At 46.5% G+C, this 17,893-nt stretch overlaps 1 long non-coding RNA gene across 1 annotated transcript in view; it reads right to left on the reverse strand.

Moving 5' to 3' along the window:
- Window positions 1-1,102: 1,102 nt before the first annotated feature.
- The window catches only part of LOC310753656, a 198,551-nt gene continuing 181,760 nt past the window's right edge, over window positions 1,103-17,893 (reverse strand). The window contains exon 2 of the long non-coding RNA XR_014543429.1: window positions 1,103-2,486. This is a non-coding gene — a long non-coding RNA (uncharacterized lncRNA). The remainder of the gene's footprint in view (window positions 2,487-17,893) is intronic.

Genomic DNA, 17,893 nt, shown 5'->3' on the forward strand with positions numbered 1-17,893 from the left:
ATGGTATTATATGTAATATTTTTTTTGGGGGGGGGGTGAATTGACCGAGAGTATTCTTAAATAATTTTAATGCATTTCCATGTTTGTGTTTTACCTATGATTGTATCTATCATTTTAAGATTAATTAATTTTATTAATTAATTTTATTAATTAATTTTAAGATTGATTTGGTTTTGTTGCAAAGGTATTATATGTAATATTTTTTTTGGGGGGGGGGTGAATTGACCGAGAGTATTCTTAAATAATTTTAATGCATTTCCATGTTTGTGTTTTACCTATGATTGTATCTATCATTTTAAGATTAATTAATTTTATTAATTAATTTAATTCATTAATTTTAAGATTGATTTGGTTTTGTTGCAATGGTTATTATATGTAAGATTTTTTGGGGGGTGAATTGACCAAGAGTTCACCCAGATCTGCGCTTGGGCCAAGTCTAGAAAGTACAAGTCGAAGCGGTTTTCTGCTTGTACCAACTGCCCTTCATCAATAAATCGGAGCAAACATCAACCCAACTGATGTGTGCTCTGATCCAGCAGTAAAGTTCGGGTTTCCCCGGGGGAAAGCGGCAGAGGCAAATGCGGACAAGCCCAAAGACAACGAAATCTCCCACCCTTTAGTTTTCCTTCTCCTCGTATAAAACGAATCATCGAAGAGGCAGCCAAATGGCTGATCTTTGCTTCCCCTTCCTCCCTTCTAAGGGTGCCCAACGCTTGTCTCCAGCACAGCTCTACTCAGAAGGAACCTGCCGAAATGAAACGGATCCGGCCCGTTTTATTTCGGGGGGGTTGACTCTGAATATGACCAGCGCTGGATACGGGCCCATGCATCTACTTAGAAAAAGTTCCTGCTCCCTTTTAACGCGATCTCTTAGGAGACATCCTGTTTAAGAAATGGGACCGTTTATATTTTCTGCTCCCTGTGTTTTTTTCTTACCCCAAAATTTAGCACCAATAAATGTGGGTGGGTGGGTGGAAAACAGGCTTGTGCGATTGCAGCTCTGAGCTCCCTCTGTAACCCACATTCAACGCGGCTCCTGAATGGCGGGACGTCAGATGCGATGCTGAAAGCCGCTCACGGCTGCTACCACCTCCTCTAAGAGAAGATGCCCATAGCTCTAGCAGGAGCTATGGGGCTCTTCTTCCCCCTAACCCTTCTCCCTGCCCCATTGCTGCCACCTCTCCTTCCTCTTTCTGGGGTACAAAGCGTCCAGCGGTCAAGGTTTCTTGGCTGACCAGTCGCTGTGACCCAAACTCCCTCGAGGGAGAGGCAGCGGCAACGGAACAGGTATCTATCTATCTGAACCCATCAACCCAGGAATGGCGGGAGTTTGGATCACAGCCCCAAACATTTGCCATACTTTAAAGAACTAGCGAAAGCTCTCTGATGTCACAAAGGCCGTTGCGACCAATGTTTATTGTCGCGGGGAGAGATCTGCCTGTTCAGAAAAAAGCACACCTGTAGCATTTCGGAACAGATGCTCAAACCGCTTTTCCGAAGCAAGGGAGGAGACGCAATCTCGCCTCCTCCCTGAGCAGCTAGATTTCCAAAGGCGGGGAGCTGTTTTCTTTTTCCTTGCACCAGGCCTCGGGAACCTGTGGCCCTCTCTGGGGAGAGGCTGCGGGACGACAGTTCCCAACAGCCCCATAGAGAATGTAATCCACAGACATCTGTTGGACCGCAGATTCCCTCTTCCCACTTTGCACAGCGATTTCTCCTTTCTGAAGTGCTATGGTCCAGCGCACAACTATTATTGTGTGCTTTTTCCAAAAGCGTAGATCAGCTCTGTCTGGAAACGTATGCAATGTCAAATCTGTTTTCCTCTTACCTGCTGCACCCCACCCCCAAAAAAGCATTTTGTGTGAACTGAAAATAAAGAGGATACCACAAAGTCATTTTGTTGTCACGTACTTCTTCGCAGCCACCTGGGGAGCGTTGTAGGAAAAAAATTGGGCTTTGCTTTTATAGCCCAATGGATTCAGGGTCCCCTAAGTCTGTTCTCGGGACGCGGGTGGCGCTGTGGGTTAAACCACAGAGCCTAGGACTTGCCGATCAGAAGGTCGGCGGTTCGAATCCCCACGACGGGGTGAGCTCCCGTTGCTCGGTCCCTGCTCCTGCCAACCTAGCAGTTCGAAAGCACGCCAGTGCAAGTAGATAAATAGGGACCGCTCCGGCGGGAAGGTAAACGGCGTTTCCGTGCGCTGCTCTGGTTCACCAGAAGTGGCTTAGTCATGCTGGCCACATGACCCGGAAGCTGTCTGCGGACAAACGCAGGCTCCCTCGGCCTATAGAGCGAGATGAGCAAGCAACCCCAGAGTCGGTCACGACTGGACCTAGTGGTCAGCGTTCCCTTTACCTTTTTAAGTCTGTTCTCGGGACGCGGGTGGCGCTGTGGGTTAAACCACAGAGCCTAGGACTTGCCGATCAGAAGGTCGAATCCCCGCGACGGGGTGAGCTCCCGTTGCTCGGTCCCTGCTCTTGCCAACCTAGCAGTTCGAAAGCACGCCAGTGCAAGTAGATAAATAGGTACCACTCCGGCGGGAAGGTAAATGGCGTTTCTGTGTATTGCTCTGGTTCACCAGAAGCGGCTTAGTCATGCTGGCCACATGACCCGGAAAAACGCCAGCTCCCTCGGCCTATAGAGCAATCTTCCAGGGGCCACACATCCCAGCAGTCAGTGCCGGCCCACCCAAGAGGCGAGGCGAGGTGACTGCCTCAGGCGGCAGGATGCATGGGGCAGAAGATCTGGCCTCCAAGGATGCTTTGCCCGCTGCTGTTGGAGGCTGGATCTGGAGTGTCTGGGGGCAACCCAGTCAGATGAGCGGGGAATAAAAATAAAAATATGATGATGGAATCGGATGTCCCTATTTTCATTGGAGAAATGTTGGAGGATATTCTGTAGCTGTGCTTTGTGTTCCATTCCCAAGAAATGAAGATGAACTCATATAAGGTGCTGTCATGCAGCTCTAAACTCAGCCCTCCAGATGTTTTGGGACTACAATTCCCATCATCCCTGACCACTGTTCCTGTTACCTAGGGATCATGGGAGTTGTAGGCCGAAAACATCTGGAGGGCCGAGTTTGCCTATGCCTGGTTTAAACCAACAGCCCCAGCTGTTTCATCCAATATCAAGAAGATTGGATGAAATTTAAAGACTATTTGAATAAATATTGTAATATTAAAGATTTGTAACCACTTGAAATATCTAATTAGGCCTAGGATTAAATAAATAAAGAAAGAAAAGTATGATAAGAAAAGTTAGGAAATTTGATTATGACCGGAATATTCTTATATGGAATAATGATATTGGAAACTGCTACATTTAATTACATGGAAATTCAGTTGGAAGAGATTAGAGGAAGTCAAGTAATATGTTTATGAAGTTGGATTTTAATTAATTAACCAAGTCTTATTGCATGTGGTGGTGTATGTGAGGTTCGAAATACTTTCTTTCTTTTCTTTTTCCTTTTTCTTTTATTATTGTTTTTTTTTCTTTTTCTGTTTGTTAAAAGTTATGTTTTTGTATGAAGTTTGATAAACATTATTGGGGGAAAATAAAAATAAACCAACAACCCCAGCTGGGTCTTGTGTCTATTTTCGCCCATTTCCTTCCACTACCCCCCTTCCCCTGCTTTCCCTCCCTCCCGAAATATTTCATTCAGGCTGTAACCAAGCCCCACGGAGCGCCGCGGCCGTTCCTTGAACTCGCGCCAGCAGCCATAAAATTCATCGCCCAGGTGAGGAAATCAAGGAGGGCGGACTTCACGGCCATCTGCCTTCTTGCAGCGTGAGAATTCCCTTCCAAGAATATCTACGGACAATGAGATTACTCTGGCAAGTTGGGGGGGGGGGCGGTGAGGAGGGAAAGATGGGATCGCATGTGTTTATTGCCATGGCAACACCCAAGTCGGAGGTATCTGTTGACCACAAAGCCCCTCCAAGCATCGTTCAGAAGTAACTAGATCTCTTGACAGGTTGGCGGATGGGGAAATTCTTCCTAAGGAAGAAAATTTGAGTGGAAAGGGGGTTGGGAGAGATGGAATAGGATTCGACCCCTCACCCTCCCCATTCCCCTTTTTAATTTTCGGATCGCCACCCCCCTCCGTGATGATTGAGTTCAAACCGGCTTTCTCTAACAGGAAATTGCTCCGTTAAAAATGAAGACAAAGTGTTTGTGGGATCGGGAGTCAATTTAAATGGGGTTTTCAGGTGGATTAATGCAACGACGCGACGGGTCAGCAGACTTATGGGTCAAGGGGCAGAGAACACAACTGACTGGACAATCCCACGAGCCAGAAAAATGTAGGTTTTTGGCTGCGGCAACCAGCCAGGAATACAGTGACCTGAATCAATCAATTCAGGATTTGGTCCACAAAAGCGTAACGAGAACCCTGCAATGTTAAGAACGTGGCACCCGAGTTTGCTTGCTTTCCTCTTCCCTCTCCAATCCTTTTTCCTTTTGTGCTGTACCGTTTTTGTTTTTGTTTTTGGTAAGCCTGAAAGGTAGGGACTGTGTTGTTTTCCCTATAGGCAAGCGGTTCGGCAGATGCTTTCTGGCGGAAGATAAAACACGGTGAATGAGCAAAGAAATAAAGGAATGCATGAATGAAGACTTGGCTGGTGTTATTGGGATGGCCATCTGCCACGCATGCTTCAGCTGAGATTTCTGCATCGCGGGGGTTGGACTAGATGGTTCTGGGGACCCCTTCCAAGTCTACGATTCCACGATTCTATTCTGAGCCGTATGGCTGACGCTGAAAACCGTTTAGGCCAGTTTAGAGCCAGGAATCGCTGTAGAAGGGATAGACACTGGCTGCCGTTGCAACTCCTCTCCCCTGACTTCAATGATGACAAAACCAAATACAGTGGTACCTCGGGTTAAGTACTTAATTCGTTCCGGAGGTCCGTTCTTAACCTGAAACTGTTCTTAACCTGAAGCACCACTTTAGCTCATGGGGCCTCCTGCTGCTGCCGCGCCGCCGGAGCACAATTTCTGTTCTCATCCTGAAGCAAAGTTCTTTACCTCAAGCACTATTTCTGGGTTAGCAGAGTCTGTAACCTGAAGCATATGTAACCTGAAACGTATGTAACCCGAGGTACCACTGTACAGTGAGGGAAATAAGTATTCGATTCCCTGCTAAATTTGCCCGTTTGCCCTCTGACGAAGAAACGACCAGTCCGTAATTTAAATGGTAGGTTTATTGTAGCTGTGAGAGACAGAGTCTCTGACTTTTGTCTTCTGGGTTTCTGAGGTTTTTTTCCTGTTGTTATTCTGTCTCTCACAGCTACAATAAACGGCCTCGGTCCAGTATACCTGAAGGAGCGTCTCCACCCCTATCGTTCTGCCCGGACACTGAGGTCCAGCTCCGAGGGCCTTCTGGCGGTTCCCTCGCTGCGAGAAGGCAAGTTACAGGGAACCAGGCAGAGGGACTTCTCGGTGGTGGCGCCCGCCCTGTGGAACGCCCTCCCACCAGATGTCAAAGAGAAAAATAACTACCAGACTTTTAGAAGACATCTGAAGGCAGACCTGCTTAGGGAAGCTTTTAATGTTTAATAGGTTATTGTATTTTAGTGTTTTGTTGGAAGCCGCCCAGAGTGGCTGGGGAAACCCAGCCAGATGGGCGGGGTATAAATAAATTATTATTATTATTATTATTATTATTATTATTATTATTATTATTATTATTTTATTATATTACCATTACAGTGGTACCTCGGGTTACATACGCTTCAGGTGACAGACGCTTCAGGTTACACCCTCCGCTAACCCAGAAATAGTACCTCGGGTTAAGAACTTTGCTTCAGGATGAGAACACGGCAGGCAGCGGGAGGCCCCATTAGCTAAAGTGGTGCTTCAGGTTAAGAACATTTTCAGGTTAAGTACGGACCTCCGGAACGAATTACGGTAAGTACTTAACCCAAGGTACCACTGTAAAATTATGGACTGGTCATTTCTTCGTCAGAGGGCAAACGGGCAAATCAAGCAGGGGGTCAAATACTTCCCCCCCACCTCGCTGTAAATTTAAATGTACCTTTCCCCACAAATCATGTCCCAACCGCCGTGCAGAGATGCGAGAGCGTTACCTCGGCGCTTCCGATTTCAAACCTCACGCTGTGAATTTCTACACGACCTCCCCCGTTATTTTTTTATTCTTTTGCAAAAAAAGGGGGGGTGTTAATCGGCTTCGGGCTCCCGGCAACCCCTGCCCACCCCCACCCACCCCCAGGCACTGTAAATCTACAACCTTGCCTTAAGGAAGGGACGGAGCATAATTGCTTCTTACTTCAGACCTGGAAACAGAATACTCAGAGAGGGGGGGACGTTGTTTGAAAAATTGTGAACGAAACTTGCAACATATCCCCGGGGGGGCAGGCTGCCTTGAGTCCGGAGTGATGAGACCCTTCTCCTCCCCACACCCCCCCCATCGTTTCCCGATGACCACAAGGGATCTATAAATAATGCAAAGCAGCTGACAAGCACAGCACCCCCCCAACAAAAAATCTGGAACTCGTTACCGACTCAGAACGTGCAGACTTTTTCCCAGAGTTGTCCCATTGAGCAAAGGGCTGAGAAATATACTTTCGGATCCTTCCTCTCCACTCTAATCCGTCAAGATCAGAATCTGGGGGGGTCTCCGCAAGTCTATTAACTTGTGTTTTAGTCAGATTAATTTATGATTTAGGTTGCAGATGTTTGCAGATGAGCAAAAGGAAGAGGGTGGAAGGAGGGGGGGGGGAGATGGGTTTTGCTTCCAGGCAGTGGAATATTTTTTTTTACCTCCCTCGCGGGGCGACTTCTGAGGGGCTCCTTGGTGGGGGGGGGGCAAGGCTCCTGGCGAAAATGGGCAGAGCGACGGGCGCGACTCTGAATAGCGGGCAGAGTGAGACCTGAGAAAGCCGGAGATTTCTGCTCATGCAACATCCAGGCACGGAGGACGTAACATTGCAAGAAACGATTATCGCACTTCGGAGACAGATTCCAAGCAGACGGCGGCTCTCAAAGTGGGGGCGGAGCCACACTGTGGAGGGGCGTGGCTTGAGGAGAGGAGGCGTGGCATGGCCAGAGTCCTTTCAAAAAGAATTTTTAGGTTTTTTTACTCAAAACCTGACATTATTCATTTCACTTTCAGCATGATACAGTGGTACCTCGGGTTAAGAACTTAATTCGTTCTGGAGGTCCGTTCTTAACCTGAAACTGTTCTTAACCCAAGGTACCACTTTAGCTAATGGGGCCTCCGGCTGCACGATTTCTGTTCTCATCCTGAAGCAAAGTTCTTAACCCGCGGTACTATTTCTGGGTTAGCGGAGTCTGTAACCTGAAGCGTGTGTAACCTGAAGCGTCTGTAACCCAAGGTACCACTGTAATCTCTTACGTTTTGACTTCCCATCCTTGTGTCTGTGAGCCAGAAAACCTGCAAAGGAATAACAGAGAGCACTCTTGAGAATGTGCAAAAGGTAAAAGCAAAGGACCCCTGGACGGTTAAGTCCAGTCAAAGGTGACTATGGGATTGCGGCCCTCATCTCGCTTTCAGGCCAAGGGAGCCACCGTTTGTCTGCAGACAGCTTTCTGGTTTATGCGGCTAGCAGGACTAAACCGCTTCTGGCACAACGGGACACCGTGACAGAAACCAGAGCACACAGAAACGCCGTTTACCTTCCCGCTGGAGCAGTACCTATTTATCTACTTGCACTGGCGTGCTTTCGAACTGCTAGGTTGGCAGGAGCTGGGACTGAGCAACGGGAGCTCACCCCGTTGCGGGGATTCGAACCGCCAACCTTTTTAATCAGCTATGGGAAAACCATAGCTTTAACTATACGGACCTTTGTTGGCAAGGTGATGTCTCTGCTTTTTTAGATGCTGTCTAGGTTTGTCTTATCACTACCCGAAGGAGTCTCAAAGCGGCTAACAATCTCCTTTCCCTTCCTCCCCCACAACAAACCCTCTGTGAGGTGAGTGGGGCTGAGAGACTTCAGAGAAGTGTGACTGGCCCAAGGTCACCCAGCAGCTGCATGTGGAGGAACGGGGAAGCGAACCCGGTTCACCAGATTACGAGTCCACCGCTCTTAACCACTACACCACACTGAATAAATACAGCAAATCAATTTCTCTCTTTTTATATATATATACATTTTTATTGGTTTTTTTAAACATATCATTTCCAACAGTCATATAACATAATTTTTCATCTTAGGCAATATTTTAGACTTTCATCAACACCTCTGATGATTTTCCGTTCTTTATCACTTATTCTGCATTTCTTAATTTCACTATTACTCTTAATTGTCATTAACTAATAATTCTCATAGTCTTTCTTGCAATATTTCATATAATCCTCCTTACAAAACTTCTTGCAGTCCTACTGGCGTGATCTGTTCGTTACGATTACATTCCAAATAGTTTGTATATTTACTCCAGTCTTCTAAGAATCTCTGGTCCCACAGGTTTCAAATCCTTCCTGTTAATTTGTCAAGTTCTGCATAGTCCATCCATTTCATCCTCCATTCTTCTTTCGTCGATAATTCTTCTTGCTTCCATTTTTGTGCCAATAATATTCTCGCTGCCACAGCTAGTCAACTTCTCAGCCCTGCATGCAAGGGCACCGACTTGCCCCCCTCCCATTGCAGGGAGGCGGAGCAGGGCCACAGGATTTGGGGGGAGTCCAGCCCCCTCCTTGAAAATTTTTGGGGTGCTGAAGACCCCTCAATCCCCGCACCTTCGTGCTTATCTGCGTGCATCACACATACAATCCAGGGGACTGGGAGGGGGGAAACTGAACTTCTGTTTGTTGCTTGTCTGTGCATAGCTGTCAACTTACAGGTTTGAAAATAAGGGACCAGCAGCCTTGAAAATAAGGGACCAGCAGCCAAAATAAGGGACCTGCAGCCTCACCTGTTCCAGGCACTCCAGTCTTCCTGTCCTCCTGCAGTCTGGTCAAACTCATGCTGGTAGCTTCAAGAACACTGTCCAACCAACTTTGTAACCAGAGGTTCAACTGACTAGAATCTGAATCACATGCACCACAAGGCCTATGCAACCTCAACTTAAGATGGCTCCCCGGCCTGGCTTTGCACTGCAAAGTTTGCAGCAGCACATGCAACAAAATGGCGTCCAGCATTCAAAAAACCTCTCAGCTTGCATTAACTAGCCACACACAAGGCATGCAAGCTCCACCCCCCCAGTCGTTCTTAGACTTTTAATTGGGTGAGCAACACAGCCAAGCAACACAGTTGGAGCCTCCCTCCTCCCTGGCCGGCAGGGAGGGAGGGAGAGGAGCTGCTTCCTTTGAAATTTAAGGGACATCCTTTAAGGGACATTTAAGGGACATCCATCAATAAGGGACAGCAGTGGGACATGGCGCTGGAATATGGGACTGTCCCTTCAAATAAGGGGCACTTGACAGCTATGTGTCTGTGTCCCGACGTGTCCATGTTTTGAAGCCTGCCCCACCGCAGATCCCCATTTCGGAAGGCAGATCTGAGGCCAGCCTGAAATCCTCCTCAGGGCTTTGGGACCCAGGGTCTGGAAAAACCAAAGAGCCTGCGATTCCTTTCGTCTCATTAGAGGACGTGTAAACACGCGGGCCAATTTGCCGCGGCTTTAAACAAAAAAGGAGAAACAACAACAACCAAAAAATAAAATAAAAGAGCTTGTAGCTTTCTTTCCAAGAGCTCTGCTATTTATGGAGCAATTTTTCCATGCCCTAGTGCCAATCAAAATGAATTTTTCAGACTTCCACTGCCTCTTTTTTATGGTTCGTCATGGAAGAGGGAGCCAAAGGGCAAGAGGGAAGAAGCCCTCCTCCTCCTCCTCCTCTTGCTGGTTTTGAAGTCGGACGCAAACGGGTGGGTGGGCACTGGGGTTGTAGAGCTGCTCCTTGAGATGGGCCGGTTCCCCTGGCTGCGTCTGGGGAGGATGGCGGAGGTCCGCTGCTAAGCTGGCACTAAATCCACTTGACAATATTACTAACAACAGCAACAAAGAGGCCCCCTGCATCTGTGGGGTGCTTGGCTGCTGTGGAGCGGTCCGTTTTCCCCCCGCCTTTTCCCGCCATGCACGGAGCCCGCCTTGAAAGATGCAGTCAAGAAGATGTATCACCCTTTTCTCAGTTTATGGCGCATTCCTCATCGCTCTCCGATTTCCCGGGGAAGGTGGCATAAGCACCGGGCCTTGGGGGGAGATTCGGAAAAGGCCGAGAGACCAGCAACAGACCAGCTGTGCCGAGAACAGGCAAATCAAGAATTTTCTCAGAGATTCCCCGTCTCCGTGGGTATTCCTGCACAACCTGTTTTCCCCGTGTTATACGGTTTTCTGCTTGCAGAGTCAGTTACGAAACTCAATAGAGTGGTACCTCGGGTTAAGAACTTAATTCGTTCTGGAGGTCCGTTCTTAACCTGAAACTGCTTTTAACCTGAGATACCACTTTAGCTGGGTGGCGCTGTGGGTTAAACCAAAGAGCCTAGGACTTGCCAATCAGAAGGTCAGCGGTTCGAATCCCCGTGACGGGGTGAGCTCCTGTTGCTCAGTCCCTGCTCCTGCCAACCTAGCAGTTCGAAAGCACGTCAAAGTGCAAGTAGATAAATAGGTACCGCTCTGGTGGGAAGGTAAATGGCGCTTCCGTGCGCTGCTCTGGTTTGCCAGAAGCTGCTTAGTCCTGCTGGCCACATGACCCGGAAGCCCTACGCCGGCTCCCTCAGACAATAAAGCGAGATGAGCGCCGCAACCCCAGAGTCGGTCACGACTGGACCTAATGGTCAGGGGTCCCTTTACCTTTACCTTTACCACTTTAGCTAATGGGGCCACCTGCTGCCACCGCGCGATTTCTGTTCTCATCCTGAAGCAAAGTTCTTAACCCGAGGTACTATTTCTGGGTTAGCGGAGTCTGTAACCTGAAGTGTCTGTAACCTGAAGCATCTGTAACCAGAGGTACCACTGTACAGAATTTTTCTAAAACATGGAACTTGGGAAGGTATAACAGAAATGCGGCAGCGAGACTGGGGACTGGGAGCAGCTGCCGAGACCACATAACACCGGTCCTGAGAGACCTACATTGGCTTCCAGGACATTTCCGAGCACAATTCAAAGTGTTGGAGCTGACCTTGAAAGCGCTAAATGGCCTCGGCCCAGTATACCCGAAGGAGCGTCTCCACCCCCATCGTTCTGCCTGGACACTGAGGTCCAGCTCCGAGGGCCTTCTGGCGGTTCCCTCCCTCCAAGAAGTGAGGTTACAGGGAACCCGGCAGAGGGCCTTCTTGGTGGTGGCACCCGCCCTGTGGAACGCCCTCCCATCAGATGTCAAGGAAATAAACAACTACCTGGTTTTTAGAAGACACCTGAAGGGATGTTCAGGGAAGTTTTTAATGTTTGATGCATTACTGTATTTTAATATTTTGTTGGAAGCCGCCCAGAGTGGCTGGGGAAACCCAGCCAGATGGGCTGGGTAATAATAATAATAATAATAATAATAATAATAATAATAATAATAATAATAATATATGCTTTAGTAATACAAAAGAATAGGAGAGAGAGCTTGGGTCTTGGTCCCACCAGGTGGGAATGTGGAAGAGGGCCTTCTCAGTGGTGGCTCCTCCCAGTAGATGGACAAAAGTGTCTCCTGTTGGGCTTGCGTATGGGGAGGGAAGAGGCCTGGGGCAGAGTCCCAATGGTCAGGGACACAGGTCCAGAAGGCCCCACTTGGCTCCCTTGTCTGATCTTCCTCACCCCTAAAATAGAGGAACTGTCAAGGATTGCAAAGGAGAAAATTCCACTTGGCTATCCCAAGAATATGGCTTCCTTATTTTGGAGTTATTTGATACGCATTATAAAAATGCTCTTCCTTGAACCGTTCCCAAACGAGCCACTAATGGAGTGATTACAAAATCTATCAAAGCAATCTTAAGATTTACCACCATATGTGTGTGTCTGTGTTATGTGTGTTTGCGTGTCTCTGAAAACATTGCTGGAAGAGAGAGAAACACAGGCTTCTAGCTTCCAGCTGAGGTTGGAGCAAGTCTATAAAACTCTGCAACGGAAAACCGGCATCTCTCTTCAAGCATGTTGCTGTAATTTATAGTATGTTTGCTGGCTTGGCCACGAAGGTTTTGAGGCCAGATGTATTATTCCCTGCAGTTCTGGATCGTCGCAATAGTCAAATGACGAACAAAGGAAGAGGATTAGCACATCAAGTGAGAGCTGGACCATAAAGAAGGCTGATCACCGAAGAATTGATGCTATTGGATTATGGTGCTGGAGGAGACTTTTGAGAGTCCCATGAACTGCAAGATCAAACTTCTCCATTCAGAAGGAAATCAGCCCTGAGTGCTCACTGGAAGGACAGATCCTGAAGCTGAGGCTCCAAGACTTTGGCCACCTCATGAGAAGAGAAGACTCCCTGGTGGAAAAGACCCTGATGTTGGGAAAGATGGAGGGCACAAGGAGAAGGGGACGAGATGGTGGGACAGTGTTCTCGAAGCTACCAGCATGAGTTTGACCAAACTGCGGGAGGCAGTGGAAGACAGGAGTGCCTGGCGTGCTCTGGTCCAGGGGGTCACGAAGACTCGGACACGACTAAACGACTAAACAACAAAGCACATCAAAAGGGGTGTTTTTGTGAACAACGACAAGACATTGCAGGCTTTTTCCGGGTCTGTCAGTCAAGACCCCCTGACGGCGCTGCAATTTGCAAGGTTGAAATGGTTGTCTCCTTCTTCCCACCCCGATCAAATGGGTTGGATATTAAGTCTCTTTTTAAAAAAAATAAAATATATTTTTATTGATAAAGCAAGAAAAGAAAAAGAGAGAAAACACAAATACCAAATTACACACAGGAATAACAACAGATGCAAAATTTTCTTAACAAACAACAAAACATAAATTGGTCTTAAAACTAAAGACCCAACCTCCTTTCTATTCCTTATTTCGATTTAATATTACTTATAGCCAACATACACTTTTATCATCATATAACTTTTTTCTTAATATATCTTAATTCTTATATCTACCTTGCAACTATTACTATAAGTTCCTCGAATGCTGCAACAGAGTTTAAGCTACTATATTTGTATTTCAAATATTCTTTGAAAACCTCCTATTTGGAGACAAATTCCTGTTTTTAATTAGTCTTTATTTCTTCTGATAGACCATCGAATTTGGTGTATTCTGTCAGCTTTTAGATCCATCCTTGTTGTTGTTTAGTCGTTTAGTCGTGTCCGATTCTTCGTGACCCCCTGGACCAGAGCACGCCAGGCACTCCTGTCTTCCACTGCCTGCCGCAGTTTGGTCAAACTCATGTTAGTCGCTTCAAGAACAGTGTCCCACCATCTCGTCCTCCATCATCCCCTTCTCCTTGTGCCCTCCATCTTTCCCAGCATCAGGGTCTTTTCCAGGGAGTCTTCTCTTCTCATGAGGTGGCCAAAGTCTTGGAGCCTCAGCTTCAGGATCTGTCCTTCCAGTGAGCACTTAGGGCTGATTTCCTTCAGAATGGAGAGGTTTGATCTTCTTGCAGTCCATGGGATTCTCAAGAGTCTCCTCCAGCACCAGAATTCAAAAGCATCAATTCTTTGGTGATCAGCCTTCTTTATGGTCCAGCTCTCACTTCCATACATCACTACTGGGATAACCATAGCTTTAACTATACGGACCTTTGTTGGCAAGGTGATGTTTCTACTTTTTAAGATGCTGTCTAGGTTTGTCATTGCTTTTCTCCCAAGAAGCAGGTGTCTTTTAATTTCGTGGCTGCTGTCACCATCTGCAGTGATCATGGAGCCAAAGAAAGTAAAATCTCTCACTGCCTCCATTTCTTCCCCTTCTATTTGCCAGGAGGTGATGGGACCAGTGGCCATGATCTTCGTTTTTTTGATGTTGAGCTTCAGACCATATTTTGCGCTCTCCTCTTTCACCCTTAATAAAAGGTTTCCTCCTCACTTTCTGCCATCAAGGCTGTGTCATCTACATATCTGAGGTTGTTGATATTTCTTCCGGCAATCTTAATTCCGGCTAGGGATTCATCCAGATCCACCCTTGTATAGAGGGAATTTCATTACTCTTCCATTTTGCCCGATAAGAACTGCTGCCGCCATTGAGTATAAAAAGATACCCTTCCTTTTAGGAAGGGATGGATATAAAGTCTCAACTGGTTGGCAATAAGGCTTTTGTAGCCCCAAGAATTGTTTGCCTGGGTGGAAGCTGAATTCTGAGGTTTCTGTGTCTAGAAACCTGTGGCTTTTTGATGGCCAGAGAAGTTGGCCTTCAAAAGAGGAGAGGAGGCTGGAACTTCATGTCCTGGCCGCAAACAACCTAGCTTACTATTTCAATACGCCCTTGATTTAAAACCATGAGGACTATAATCTTGTTTATGCTCCTTTGGGGGCAGGGGAGAAGCTTAGCTTAATGGTAGAACATCAGCTTTATCTGCAAAATTTACCTGGTTTGGCCTTCAGGTAAAGAACATGCCCATTTCAGTTCCTCTCCATTTCTCTCCCCTGCCCCCAATCTTAGATTTAGTTCTCCACATTCCACATCACTTTGAGATTACTCATTTTTTTAGTCCACGCGAAAATTTATCTGCATTTTGGTGCGAAATTCTCCAATTATACAGTTTTGCATGCAATTTTCCATAACATGCTCATTTATTTATTTTTTGCAACTCAGTTTTCCCTAATATAATACCCCTTTCCATGTTATTTTCACTTGCACAATTTGACTAGTAAATGCATTTTCATGCACAATTCTTGGCTGGAAAACCGCATTGCAATGTTCAGAGAAGTGTGAATTTTGAAGGATGGCTGAGATTTGGTGCATTGTTTCAAAAACAGGAAATCAGCCAAGCTCGCTCTTAAATACAAACTGAACTGAATCAAATGTAAAAGGTAAAGGGACCCCCGATCATTAGGTCCAGTCGTGACCGACTCTGGGGTTGTGATGCTCATCTTGCTTTACTGGCTGAGGGAGCCGGCGTACAGCTTCCGGGTCATGTGGCCAGCATGACTAAGCCGCTTCTGGCAAACCAGAGCAGCACACGGAAACGCCGTTTACCTTCCTGCCGGAGCCGTACCTATTTATCTACTTGCACTTTGACGTGCTTTTGAATTGCTAGGTTGGCAGGAGCAGGGGCCAAGCAACGGGAGCTCACCCCGTCGTGGGGATTCGAACTGACGACCTTCTGATTGGCAAGTCCTAGGCTCTGTGGTTTAACCCACAGCGCCACTCCATTGACTGTCAACCGCTCTCTGGGGTTTTAGATGGGGCCTTTCTCAGTGCTATGTAAACTGCACCTGGGATGTTCTGCATGTCAATCAAAGATTCTTTTGCTAAGCTACAATTCCTCTCCCGAACAGACAACACTCTCCCTGTTGCTAAAGTGATATAGTCCTTTCTGACACCTTCTCCTTCCAAATGCATTTACAGACTCTTAGCTTCTACAGATCATGAGAAGCGAGCTAAATATTTTGCAGATATTAATATTGCACAGCATGAAGCAATGGGATGCAGAAAACAGAATCCTTTTGGAATAAAAAATACAGTATTCAGATTCAAAGCTTTACTAGCCAGAACTTCTTCAAAACAGGTACAAAAACATCAATGATACATCCAGATAATTCCATAATATCCAAGCACAGGTACTTCTTCTTAAATATATGTAACATAATTATGATCAGAGTAAAATTCAAATCTCTGTCTCTCCCATAGCTTGCATTAGCCTGCATCCAGCCTAAGGCTATGCAGCTCCTGGAGAGATTATCACATCTGTTGTTGTTTCTGTTACGTCCTGAGAAAGACTAACAGGCAACTCCCTTCAAGATGGAGATTTGCAATTGAATACCTTAATCGCATGATCTAAGGTTAAACACTCATGTGAAGGCCAGCAGAGAACATCAACAGTTCCTTATCAACCCAGCTAGAGATTAGAGAGAGCTTCAGCATGCTTTAATAGAAATTTCCAATGTTAAACCCTTTCAGTGACATACATATAGGCATTCTTCATTTTATACTTCGCAAAAAAACACCCTGCTAGCAAGCTGGGGTCACCTGGGGTGCCTAAGTCTGGTCCCAAGACTTGGCTAGAAATTCTTCTCTTCATTTTCGCAGCGCCAGTAAACAGCCCTTGCCATGCAGTTTGTGAAGGGAAAAGGCATCCAATAAAGGTTTTGCTAAGCGATTATCACACCGGGTGTCGTGTTTTATTAGCATGGAAATTTGGCCCAGAAATTCCCGGAGCCGGCCTCTGCGTACGTGTAGTAGCTGGTTTTTGTCCTGTTTTGACCACTACAGGCTTAAGATGAATCCCCAAAGTCAGGACTGGAGACAACCCAAGAAGCAGACGGGCAAGGACTCCAAATCTTGTAAAAGCTTTTAACGCTTCCCCTCCAAACCCAAACCCTCCACGCTGTCCAAGCGACAGGGCGGCTCCTCTGGAGCAAGAAACCAGAGGTGGGGAATTTGCGGCCACTCAGATCTTGCAAGACTTCAGTCCCAGTCACCCCTGACCTGGCTGGTTCTAACCGGAGCTTGGAGTCCAGCAAAACTGGGGGGTGCCAGTAGGGTGTGTCATTTTAGGGGGACGAAACTTACTTTTTGCATATTTCTTCAGTGAGGGGTCTTAAAAATACGTTTTTGGATTTGAGGAATTCAAATCTGCTATTACGTTTGTGACTGGGCAACATTCAGCTTGGTCGCTTGACGAAGAAGGACATCAATTGCTTTCGGAAATCCAAAGTTTTACCATTTTACTTTCTGAACATCTTAGGTAATGAATAATAAAAATAAAAATAAATCTAACTGCAAGCACTTTGCAATAATTTTTAATGATTTCTATACGATTTTGCTCAACAAGCAAAAGCTAAATTGTGTGAATTTAACCAATATAACTTTTGATTTCAAAAGTCATTATTGTCCCTGTTGTTTAAGGTGCCTGCCTGCCCGCCAGTCATGCAGAAAACAACCCCTCTGCAGCGCCACAAATCCAACTCAATGGTGTAACGTTGGAAAGTGTCAATCACTTCTCCTACCTGGCCAGTTATCTTTCCACAAGGGATGACATTGATGCTGAAATCCAACATCGCCTGAGCTCTGAGAGTGCATCTTTCTCCCAACTGAAGTGCAGAGCATTTGAGGACCCGTGATATTCGCAGGGAAACCAAAATATTCGTTTGCAAAGCTATTGTACTACCAACCTTACTGTATGCTTGTGAAACATGGACCACTTACAAACGCCATCTCCATCTCCTTGAAAGATTCCATCAATGGTGTCTCCGAAAAAAATTACACATCACTTGGGAAGACAGGCAAACTAATGCCAGTGACTGGAAGAAGCAAAGATCACCCGTCTCGAAGCGATGATTCTTCAACATCAACTTCGTTGGACCAGTCATGTTGTTCGGATGCCTGATTGTCATCTTCCAAAGCAACTCCTCTATTCCGAACTTTGAAATGGAAAGCGTGATGCTGGTGGTCAACAAAAGAGGTTTAAAGACTGTCTGAAGGCAAATCTAAAAAAATGTAGTATAAACACCGACAACTGTGAGTGCCCCAGTTGAAGAACAGCCTTGACCAAAGGTGTCGTGTGCTTTGAAGACACTCAAACTCAGGACGCAAGGGAGAAATGTGCTAAGAGGAAGGCATGCTTGGCAAACACTCACTGGGATCAACTCGGTGCCCCGAGAAACCTATGTCCCCACTGTGGAAGGACGTGTGGATCCAGAATTGGCCTCCACAGTCACTTACAGACTCACTGTTAAGACCGTGCTCATGGAAGACAATCTTACTCGGCTACGAGGGATCGCCAAAGAAAAAGAAGACCGTTCCACTGGGAAAACTGATGGCGCTTTGAGCGGTGCCACACTGCAGGTGAAGAGAGCTTCTGTCTCTCGAATCCAGCTCCTGCTCCCCCTTCTTTTC

This window comes from Podarcis filfolensis (genome assembly GCF_964270895.1).
Source record: "Podarcis filfolensis genome assembly, chromosome: 18".
Classification (NCBI taxonomy): domain Eukaryota; kingdom Metazoa; phylum Chordata; class Lepidosauria; order Squamata; family Lacertidae; genus Podarcis; species Podarcis filfolensis.